The sequence below is a fragment of the Tupaia chinensis genome, unplaced genomic scaffold, assembly GCF_000334495.1.
Source record: "Tupaia chinensis unplaced genomic scaffold, TupChi_1.0 Scaffold143642_1, whole genome shotgun sequence".
Classification (NCBI taxonomy): domain Eukaryota; kingdom Metazoa; phylum Chordata; class Mammalia; order Scandentia; family Tupaiidae; genus Tupaia; species Tupaia belangeri.
Window position 1 is genome coordinate 409,148 of NW_006203490.1, and position 12,533 is coordinate 421,680.

The window sequence follows — 12,533 nt, forward strand, 5'->3', positions numbered from 1 at the left end:
AAAAATGGACACTAGGATATATTCTGAGTGCTATTTCTGAGTGGTAGAATTATTGGTGATTTCAGTTTTTTAAATCTGTGTTTTCTACATTTTTCAGTAACAAACATAGGTAGAGTAGTGAAGTCCTTTCATTGCTCTTCTGGGCAAATGATTTGTTTATAATGGCTTTTTGTAATAAGATATGCTGTACTTCTTTGCTACATTTTATATTACAATTTCAATAGGTTAACTATCTAAAAATCTTAATAGTCTGTATGATAAACACTAATTCTTTCTGTCTCCAGGAATAGAGAAATTTAGACAAATCAGAGTTAAATTATTTATCCAAATTTCAGGCTTATTGATAGAGTAGCTAGAAATAGATTTTAAATTTTAAGCCCTTCAGTTCAGCTGTGTACACAATTTCTAAGCCCTCAGCATGAATGTAAGCAGTTAATTCTACATTTTCTAATGGGTATGGCAGAAAATTGTCATAGTTAAATATAAGCCTCAAATATTTTGGAAATGTCACTTTAGTCACAGATTTCAATCTCTCCATCAGATCCCTTACTATAACTCTCAGAAAGTTGAAAATTTGACTGACTTTAATTTTAGTATAGTTAACCCTCCAAGGTCTAACAGCAAAATGGCATGAAGGCATAAAGTAAGTTTCTTCTTTCTTTCTTGGATTGTGTGTGTGTGTGTATATATATAAATATATATATATATTAAAAAAAAACAGAGTCAAAAGATGGTCTTTTAAAGTACTTATTCAGTGGTATATACAATAGATAAATGTAGCCAAGCATATTGTTGAGTTGTCGGACAAGTCATGAAATATTTTTCTCTGTTTTTCTATGCAGAAATGTGTCATAACTGTTCCAACAAACGAATATAATCATATGTTTGTATTTTTACTAAGATTATTTATTAAAAACATCATAAAACTTAGTGAAAGAATTAACATTGTTATTCTAAAGTTTTAGTTGAAATCTAATAAGACCCTCTTATAAAAGACCCCAAATAAAACTATCTTTCAAAAGCATGTATAAATGGATTAAAATAAAGGAAATATTATTAAATCTCAGTAGTTTTCAATGTGATCCTGGACTAAAGTGTGTACCATACAGTAAAAAGTGCTATAAGGACAACTGGCAAAATTATCATCAAGTGATAATATAAAAGTCAATGTAAAGGGGCCTGCAGGTGGCATAGTGGTTAAGATGCTGGACTCCCACATGGCTGATCATGGTTTGAGTCCTGGACCTGGCAGCTTGCTTTCTCACTTTCCCTTTCTCTCTCTTTCTCTGTCTCTTCCTGGTCAAATTTTAAAAAATAATAATAACAATAAATAAAATAAATAATTATTTTTTAAAAATCAATGTAAAATCTTCTGAATTTGCTAACTACACTGTGGTTATATAAGAGAATTTGTGTGTTATTAGGAAATGCATGATATTTACAATATACTCTAAAATACTTCAGAAAAAAATAATATGTGTGTATATACATACTACATGTGTATGCACACAAAGGAAAAGAATGACTGGCAAAACAAATGTGACATGGCTGGCAGGTGATAGGGTGATTTAGGTGCTAGACTCCTACGTGACTTGACCACGGTTTGAATACCAGACCTGGCCGCTTGCTTTGTCGTTTTCCATCTCCCCCTGTGTGTCTCTCTTTGATCAAATTAAAATAAATAAATGAGAAATAAAATTAAATAAATAAGTCTTTTTTTTTAAATGTGACAATTTTTTCTTTTTTTTAATGTGTGAACCTGGGATCAGCAGGTGGCATGGTGGTGAAAGCACTGGATTTCCACATGACTGGCCACAGCTGAGTCCCAGACTTGGCCGTTCACTTTCTCACTTTCTCTCTCTCTGGTCAAATTAAATAATAATAACAATAACAAATAAAATGAAATAAGTAATTCTTTAGAATAAAATTCTGTGACCCTGGGCAAAAGAAATGAATTGTCTTATTCTTGTAACATTTCTGTAAGTTTGAAATAATTATAAAAGCTTCCTGCCCAACGTCTAGTGAAGTGAGTATCCTTGTGCATCACGAGTGGGCCTGGCCCTGCTCCTCTAACTGAAAAGCCTCTGCTTCAAAGCTCTCCTTCCTACCCAATACCTAGCGAAGTGAGCTTCCACACATTGAGTGTCCAGACAGGTCTAGGTGCACAGTAGTGAAACATCTGAATAGGGTCATAGAAATCCTCAACCCCCACTGAACTGCTACAGAAAAGTAGAAACTCATCTTTATAAATATGAATTCAGTTCTCTTTCTCTGGATACCACATTGCAAAAGACAGTAGTAGAGGAGAAATTGGCACAAAAGTAAAGGGAAGCATATGAGCTTACAGTTGCAGAAACCGCCAACAGATTAGCCAAACGTGAATATACCTTCAGATGACTAAAAATCAGAGAAGAGAAACTGCAAAGTGAGCAGCAGGGAGAAATACGAAGGTGCAAAGAGAGTGCAGTCTTCCACATACCTCTGAATTCTCTGTTGAAACCCCATACATAGCTCAGCCCAGGTGCACCTGTTCTTTAGAAACTTGGAGGTCTCTGTGATACCCATTTCTATTGACAGAAGTGCAGGTTGCTTGGTGAGCATTAGGGAAACAGAACTGCAGAGATACTGCAGGTCATCACCTCCCACATGCCTCTGACACTCAGAATTAACTCGAAGAAAGTAGAAAGAAACATAATTCATCAGATGACCAGAAACCACCACAGAGGCACAAGAAATATGAGAAACCAAGAAAATCTCTCTCCCCCAAGGGAAAAGAACAGCCCTTCATCATCCACAGACAATTCAATGGAACCCATGGAAATGTCATATAAAAAATTTAGAAAATTAAGGGAGCAGCAGTTAGCGTAATGGCTATGTCGTTGGACTCCCATGTAGTCGACCACAGTTTGAGTCCCGAACTTTGTGACTTAAACTCATGCCGGGTACACGTGCGTGCGTACCCAAGATCCCAAGAGGAGAATGGAGAAGAAAGGATTGTGGCATGGCCATCCCCCCTGGGGGGTGATTTCTTGATTTCTATCTCTCTATCCCTCTCTGTCTTTCTGGTGAGCCTATAGCAAAAACCACTCCAAAAAAAAAAAAAGTGTAGAATATTCATAGTGATGGAGCTAACAGAAATGCAAGAGAAGAGAGACAATGAACTCCAGAAGATGCAGAAGAAAAGAAACAGGAATTCCAGTAAGTGAGGAAGTTCTTGTACTATCTGAAAGAGAAAATACACACCATAAAAATGAATCAAATGGAATTGTTAGAGATGAAGGCTGTAATACAGGAAATGAAAACCTCCCTTGAGAGTATTAAAAACAGATTAGATCATGCAGAAGATCAAATCTCAGGTGTAGAAGACATCTCCTCTGATTTAGAAAAATTCATCAAAAAGTCTGAGAAAATAACCCAAAAAAATGAGAATAATATACAAGAAATACTGGATACCATTAGACTCCCAGACATCTAGATCAAAAGTATCCTACAAGGTAAAGAAACTAATAAGGGCATTGATAATCTATTCCATGAAATTCTGAAAGAAACTTAGAGAGGATTCAAATATCCAGACCCAAGAAACACAAAGGACCCCACATAGAATCGACCCAAGAAGATCTTCTCTAACGCACATCATAACCAGATTGACCAAAACCACAGACAGAGACAAGATACTAAAATTGGCAAGAAAGGAACATCAAATTACTTTAGAAGGATATCCCATCAGACCAACATTGGAACTCTCATCAGAAACAATGCAAGCAAGGAAAGAATGTGTTAAGTATGAAGTGAAAAACAATTTCAACCAAAAATACTATATCCGGCAAGATCATCCTTCACATGAGAAGAAAAGATAAAAACATCCTCAGATAAACAAAACCGGAAAGAATTTACCATCGCCAACAATTCAAGAAGTTCTGAAGGGAGTGCTATCCCAGGAAAAGGACAGATAGAAATAAGAGAACAAATAACAACCAAGAAAATGGCTAACTTAATGGTAGGGACAAATTGGGAAATATCAATAATAATGTTGAATGTTAACTTCCAAGATTTAAACGGAAAGATCAGACCACAGTAACACTGCAAATTCAACAAAAGAGAGATTACTTACATGAGACTGAACTGGTGAAATAGAGTTCTATGAGTTTTGACTAAACAATACTAATTTTCTTCTATGCTTTGTCTTCTAGATTTAAGGATTTTTGTTTTCTTTTGAGTTGTCGATAGCTTCAGCAATCTGTTTTTTTTTTTTTAATTGAAACATAAACTTTTCTCCATTCCTGATCCCTCTGGAATTGGAAAATACTTGTGAGCATTCTTATTTTATGGTGGAATGTTTATTTGCATAAGTTCAATAATACAATAGTATCTGTTGCCTTGCATCAGAAATTGAATCCCTATGGGGCTTTGTGCAAATAACAGACCAAACTGAGACTATCGTAATTTTATTTTTATTTTTTTTTTTACAAATAAGTTAGTTTATACCTCTTTTCAGTAAAAAAGTGGAATGGAATAAAGAGAGAAAAAAAATTTTTCAGAAGAAAATTACAGTACACTAGTCACTGGATTTTGGCTTTGTCCATATTTTTAGTTCAAGAGCATTAGTGAATCAATAAAGTGTGGAAAAAAAAGTTTAGTATGGAAGGGAGGGAGGGAAAAGGGGAAGGAAAAAAGAGTAAAAGCATGTTTAATTGACAAAAAAATGAGAAGCTATTTGCTGATGACAGTGTATAGAGTAATATCTTTCTTAACTGATAATACATAGTATTTGGGGGCCAGCAGGTGGCGTGGTCGTTAAGGATGCTGGACTCCCACATGGTCGACCACGGTTCAAGTCCTGGACCTGGAGGTTTGCTCTCTCACTTTCCCTCTCTCTCCTTCTCTCTCACTCTGTCCCTCTCTGGTCAAAAATAATAATAAAAAAAGAAAAAAAAAAGAAAGAAAGAAATGAATGAATAAATAAAAAATAAAGTAATTCTTTAAAAAAATACATAGTATTTGTGCTGGAAAAAGAAATGTACACTATAAAGATATATGTAATTAAATGTAAATAAATGAAAAAAAGAAATAATTATAACAATAAATCTTATTTTTAAACCTAATACTTCTGAGTTTATGTTCTTAAAATATTATATATTTAAATTTATGTTTTCCATATATCAATCTGAAATATCAGAATCACATCACTATACATGATATATCACTAAATTTTATATTTTTTAAAATAGAAATATTTGAACTTAAGATTCTAAGCAAAAGAAAATATTTATGTTTGAATGTACTTGCAAATTAACTTAGGTAAGGAGAAATATGGAAAAATATTGGCTGAAGAGAGCAATTTTATTAAGAATGCCATAGTTAGAAATGAATTTTAATTCCAAAGTTGTTTTAAATGAAAATTGGTCATAAAAATAACCACTTAAATTGTGTGTGTTTGCTACCATATGTAACAATGTAATTAAGCATCTGTCAACATTTCTAAGGGCTTTAAATTTGTAGAATTTTGCTCTGGGCCTAAAACTTCAACACTTAAAAGGTTTCACCAGAGACCTCATAAAAAAAGGAATGTTTTATTTTGTTTTTTTATGGCATGAGAGATTATTGAATAATACAAGAATGACTATGGCTAAATGGATTAAGGACTATGAAGATTCTTATTTTTTTGAAAAAATCTAAAATAGATTTAATTTAAAATTTTTAATTTGCCTTGTGAATTTATTCTAGTCACTGTGACAGTTTTTTTTTTTTACTAAAGAGCCACTAATACTACATAATGATACATCTTATGTATTTTACTATATACTTTGAAAAGACCCAAGTATTAATGATTTTTCTAAATACATAATTATGTGTTATTATGACAGTTCATGCGGCTGCTATGAACTCTGTGGTATAGGAGAAGAACTTTTAAGTCCACATTTATGAATATTAACATTTATTTTTAATGAAATCCTTTCTCTTAGAACTGCTTCCTTTGCTTTCGATTTCAGTTTGCACAAGATTCACTTTTCTGAATAAGTTAGGTATCTTCTCTATAATGATAAAACTTGAAATGGTACACTTGAGTCAAATGCAATTCTGAAATGAAATGTGAAGTGTTATTGACTATATAGTAAATGTGATTCTTGGTCTTATTTGCATACAACTTTAAAATTCAAGTGACAATTGTTTCTAAAGAATTCAATAAACCTGCTCTAGTAATTATTTTAGATACTAAAGTTTGTTTTCTTGGGGTTGCATCATCTCAGACTTTTAGGACTTTCTCTGTGTCATCTTTAAAGATAAACATTGTTACAGTTCAGCATATTTCACTGAGACCCATGTGCAACTTCTCATCCTTTCGGTTGTTCTTTCATGTCAGGAAGAAATGTGAGTTATATAAAAGTGAAAATGTTGCCTTCTGTGTTAAAGTCTGCAATAGGCTTATTGTGCTACGTTGGAGAATATTATCCTTTTTAAAAATACTGAGGTGGAATGGTTATATAGAAACGTTATGTTTAGGAAATGACCTATTGATTGGCTGTCTAAAGTTAGAAGCATTGACCTTGGGCTCTTTTCTCCAATAGGTCGTATTTGTAGCTCATCACAGATCACTATCTATAGTCAGCTGAGAGCCAATGCTCATCTTCCCACACTCAAGACATAGTCAGGGTGCTGTTTTAGCAAAAAAGATAATGATGTGGATGTAAAGAAATTCACAGATGTCTTGGCAGTATTGTAGTAATCTGTGACAATACTAGTTACTCTCTGTATTGTGTGAAGTGCATCCACATAGTGTATTCATTTTGGCATGCACGATTATCAGTTTACTTGGTGACATGGCTACTGTGCTCACTTCCCTGTTCTGTAATCTTTTCATAAAGATGTTTTTTAATTACCAGAGGGCACTGAGGTGGCATGGTGTTCTAGGCACTGAATTCCCACATGGCCAACTGCAGTTCAAGTTCCAAACCTGGCAGGCTTGCTTTCTCACTTTTCCTCTCTGTTTCTCTCTGGTCAAATTTTAAAAAATAATAATAAATAAAATAAAATTATTTTTTAAAATTAGCCATTTCCGTGGACTATTTATTGATAACACTTTCTGGCTAGAGTTGAAAGATTTTAGCCTGAAAGATTTACAGTCCTGCTGTCAAATTTAGGATTTCTATCATCTATCTACTTATATAGAGAAGTGAACCCAAAACTACCTTTTTGAGAAAATTTTGGCCCTTTCTTCCCTCAAGGGTCTCTTTGGCACCACCATTCTCTAAGTTTATTTGTATTTATTCATGATAGCATGTACTCTTGAGCACACATGAAAAAGAAAGAGAGCGAGAGAAGCACCCTTAGTAAGGTCTTGTCATGCCCTGATCCTCTTCCCAAAACCTCTAGCTCATCAGCATCTTGGCATATTTCAGGTAAACTGGGCGGGGTATCCAAACCCACAGTTGGCTATGTGGCTTCCGGCACTGTAGACTCTCACTTTTCTTATCTCTCACCACAAAGACGTGGCTTATGCAATTCTTATTGGTCAAAAATTAAGATAAAATTTGCATATGATAGTCTAAGGGATGTGCAGTCCATCCATTTCTTTAGATATGCATGACTTTATCCTTGAGCAAGGCAGACTCGCACAAACTATCAGGTCTCCTAAAACATATTATCTTCACATTCCTCTGAGTTTTCTCCTGAGTTGCTCTTTGGTGTTGTCTCAAGACCACACTGAGAACAAAACCATATAAAACACCTCTCCATGACTTCTTTCTTTGTATCACCTAGATGTGCTGAATTATAATTAGTTGTGTTGCCCTCTCTGTGTTTGTTGAAAGGAAGCTCAGGGTCAAATGTTTGGCCAATATCTTCAAATTGCAGAGGTCCTTACTTTATCCTCAGTTTTATCTTATAACTCCATTCACTCTACTATTCGCCCTTTCTTCTCTTATTCTACTATAATATATATACATATATATATATACATATATATATATACATATATATATATATACACACACACACACATACACATGTATATATATGTATATATGTCATCCCAGAAGCTTTTCTCAGTAGAGGGTATAGTTATTTATTCATACTATTGAGGAAAGCATCTGGGATGACTTAAACAAACAAGCAAAGGTAACTTTATTACTATATTTTACTTAATGTATTTTAAAACTTTTTACTATAGTAGGTCATCATTTCTTGGGCCAGCTAAAGTGGCTGGATACCAAATAATTGACTATGCAGTTTGATTCTTGGACCTGGTGGCTTAAAAGATGGGCCAGCAGGTGGTGTGGTGGTAAAAGTGCTGGAATTCCCACATAGCCAACTGCAGTTCGAGTCCCAGACCTGATGGCTTATTTTCTCACTCTCTGACTTTCTTTCTCTGGCAAAACTCATGTGAAAAAAAATTAATAATAATTAATTAATTTTTAAAGAATGATCTAACTATATTTATTCTTTCATATATTTTAATTTGACTAGAGAGAGACACAGAGAGAGAGAGAGAGAGAGGGAAAGTGAGACAGCATGCCACCAGGTCTGAGACTCGCACCTGCTGGCCACACGTGGGAGTATCCAGCACCTTAATTACCATGCCACCTGCTGGCCCCAAAATAAATAGTTCTTTAAAAAAAAGAAAAAAAGAAAGAAAGAGAGAGAGAGAAAGAAAGAAAGAAAGATGCAACAGGCATATGTGTGTACATGCGCCAAATCCTAAGAAGAGAATGGAGGAGAAGGGATTTGGGTGTAGTCATCCCCCTTCCACAGGGAGTGCTTTCTCACTTTCCTTATCTCTCTCTTTGTCTCAGGTGAGCACATATGCCCTATGCCAAAGGAGGGAAAAAAAACAGTAATTTATCATTTCTAGCTGCCTTTGTTATAAACTTTAAATATAATTTTTAGCAAATGGGTTACATTCTTCTTTATTGTTGGGGTTCTTAAAATACTTTTGGCTTAATACTGTAAGTGTTCTTTCACTTATAAGTTCTCCTGAGAAAATTTTTCAGGATTCGATTTCTACTGATGGATATGAATTGTTGGCTAAAAATCATTGAAATCCAACTCAAGACATCTTATTTTCAGTGTCCAGCATTTTTTTATGTATACGAATTAATCCTATACCCTAGTTAATCTTGTAATTGGATTCATAGGTGTTCCCCATCAGTATGACTTCTTAAATTCTCTTTGTAGAATAGAAATAACATAATAGGTGACATCCACCCACAATGATGTCTAAGGATATGTTTGAGATTCTTTGGGAAATAGTCTCCATTCTTTGCTACTTTAACAAGACTCATGTAATAATTTTTACCCTGATTTTAAAACACCTGGAAGAAAAGGACCTTCTTAGCCCTCTAATTAACTTTAAAATGTTACTTAGAGCCATTGAACAAAGCAAAGAAACGAGAATAATACATTCTTGCCAAATTCTGTAACACATGTAAAATGTATTTTATATCCATTACACTATCTCAAACCCCAAGACTAAGATTTACAAGCACAGAAATAAATGTAACCATGGCCAGCCCTGTGGGAGTCCAGTGCCCTTGAGGCACCACGCCACCTGCCCGCCCCAGAGCCTTGAGTTCTTAATATCTGCGGCAACAGAAGGCTAACTTGCTCTATCTCCAAAGAGTCTCGTGCATTTTCTGTGTTTGTTCTCTCCAGGCCCCTTACGATTGGATCATGCGTACCCATGTTGAGGGTGGATATTCCACATCCATTCTACGCAGACCCTGGAAGTCGTTAATCCCTCTGGGAACACCCCCACAGACTCGCCCAGAGTATTGTGACTTTTTTAGGCATTGCGTAGTTTAGTCAAGTTGACATCCAAAAGTAATCATCACAAGTCCATCCTTGTCAGCTTGAAATTCATGCACATGTGCTTAAACCACACCTTATTTCAAAAAAAAAAAAGATAAAAACAAGTAATATTTCCACTTAACACGACGCAACTGTCCTGCGTATAACTGAAAACCCACTTACCTCTTTCCCAGAAAAGGATGCAAATGTCTCCTGTGGTGTTTATTCTTCTTCTGACATCCCATGATTGAGATATATGATGAAAAGGCAAAAATTTTAAATACTGATATAAATCAATAACTCTTATGTTCCATGATAAAGAAATAAGAGAGAAACAAAAACAAAGTAATTAATATGTACATACATAAACATATTTTTAGTAAACATGGGGGGAAAATTCTCAAAACAGTACAGTCCTCGTTTCCGTAATTGATCATGTGGTCATAGCTTACCTTCTACTGCCTTCAGCGAGCACTTCAGCTCATCATGGTCTTTACCTGGCAGGGTGACCCAAACCTTCCTTCCTGCAGGGTCTACGCCATTCATGGTCCTGTCTGGATTGGGCTGCTGTCATTTCTCATTGACCTTAATCACAGGGAATGGCAATACTAAGAGATGCCCTAAAGAATCCCCTGTATTCCAGACATATTCCTTCTTACCTCCATTGTGGAGTGGTATCCAGCTTTCCCCTTGGTAATCAGGGATAGTCACACCAGCCAGCACTCTCTCTTCTTAGCCTGTTGATTCAGAGGCATAAGGAATCCAAAGTAACCAGGTGACAGTCTTAACCTATAGTTCAATGGAATCATTCTTGTGTCTCCTAATTGAAGCATTCCTCACTCTGGAACTAAAATCTCTAGGCCAGCAAAACATGAAATTGTGGTAAGAGGAAGTAAAAATGTCACTAGAGGATCACTAGGGTATGGTGAGTGGTGCCACTCCATTTCTACCCCTTGGTTCCTAGACCCATGAATCCTGGCTTGGATGCTGATTTAGAGCATAAATAACCTGGAAGATCTTGACCCAGTCTTGCAAAACATTGACATCTACCTGTCACTGCAACTGTGACTTCTTAGTCCATTTTTGCGTTACAAACAAAAATACCTGAGCCTGGATTATGTTATAAAGAAGATAGGGGCTTATTTATTTATTTGCTTATTTATTTTGAGAGGTTTTTGCTATAGGGCATGTGCACTCACCAAAAGAACAGAGAGAGAGAGAGACAGAAAGTGAGAAATCACCCCCCCGGGGGGATGGGCATGCACACACATGTGCCTGGTGAGTTTAAGCCACCAGGTCTGGGACTCGAACCGCGGTCGACTACATGGGAATCCAGTGACAGCCATTACACCGACTGCTGGTCCTAGATAGGGGTTTATTTATAAACTCATAATTCTAGTGATTGAAAAGTCCAAAGACCTAAGCCTACAACATGACTGGTGGAAGCATAGTGGCTGGTGGGAGTGTGCTGAGAGAGATGTCTGACAGCTCTCTCATTTATAACAACTAGCTCTCATGAGCACTAACCTCTTCTCACAAGACTTAGAACTCAGTGGGTCTCGAAAGACTGCATTAATCTGTTCATGGAACCATTGCCTCTATACTGCAGTCCTCATGATTCACTCACTGCCCACTAGGCCTCACCATCTCCCAACATCAGATTCCAAAACATTAAACTTTGGAGAGGACGAACCATAACCCAAACCATAACAGATTACTTAAGAATTCTTGATGAGTGGTGATGAGGGACCAGCAGTTGGTGTAATGGCTATGTCACTGAATTCCCATGTATTCGACCGCAGTTCGAGTCCCAGACCCAGTGGTTTAAACTCACGCCGGGCATGTGTACGTGCATGCCCAAGATCCCGAGAAGAGAATGGAGGAGAAGGGATTGCGGTGTGTCTGTCCCCCCTGGGGGGTGACTTGTTGCTTTCTGTTTCTATGTTTCTCTCTGTCTCTCTGTCGAGCGCACACGTTCTATAGCAAAAACCTTTCCAAAAAGAAAGAATTCTTGATGGGACCAGTGGGTGGTGTGGTAGTTAAGGCACTGGACTTCCACATTAGCAACTGCAATTCAAGTCCTGGGTCTGGTGGCTTACTATCTCACTTCCCTTCTTGCTGATCAAATTGAATAATAGATTAAATAAATAAATAAATCTTTAAAAGTAATAATAATAATAATTCTTCGCACATGGGGCCAGCAGTTGGCATGGTAGTTTTGGTGCTGGACTCTCACATGGCCTACTGCAGTTCAAGTTCAGGATCTGGCAGCTTGCTTTCTCACTTTCCTTCTCTTTCTCTCTCTGTTTCTCTATGGTGAAAGTGCGTGCCTTGTAGCAAATGAAAATATAATCATAATTAATTAATTTAATAAATAATTTTTTTAAAGAATTCTTGGTGGGACCAACGGGTGGCATAATGGTTACATCACTAGACTCCCACATGGCCAACTGAACTTCAAGTCTCAGACCCAGTGGATTTCAAACTCATGCCGGGCAAATGTACATGCATGCCCAAAATCCCAAGGGAAAAATGAAGGAGAAGGGATTGTGGCATCGCCATCCCTCCTGGGGTGTGATTTCTCACTTTTTGTCTCTCTCTCTTTCTCTCCCTCGAATGCACGCACCCTCTAGCAAAAATTTCTCTTTAAAAAAAAAAAAAAAAGAATTCTTGACATATAAAAGACTCTGTTGTGGAATTAAAGCGCGTGTGCGCGCGCACACACACACACACACACACACACACACACA

General features: G+C 36.4%; 1 protein-coding gene across 2 annotated transcripts in view; it reads left to right on the plus strand.

Moving 5' to 3' along the window:
• The window catches only part of ARB2A (ARB2 cotranscriptional regulator A), a 473,507-nt gene that overhangs the window by 399,339 nt on the left and 61,635 nt on the right, over nucleotides 1–12,533 (plus strand). The window lies entirely within an intron of this gene.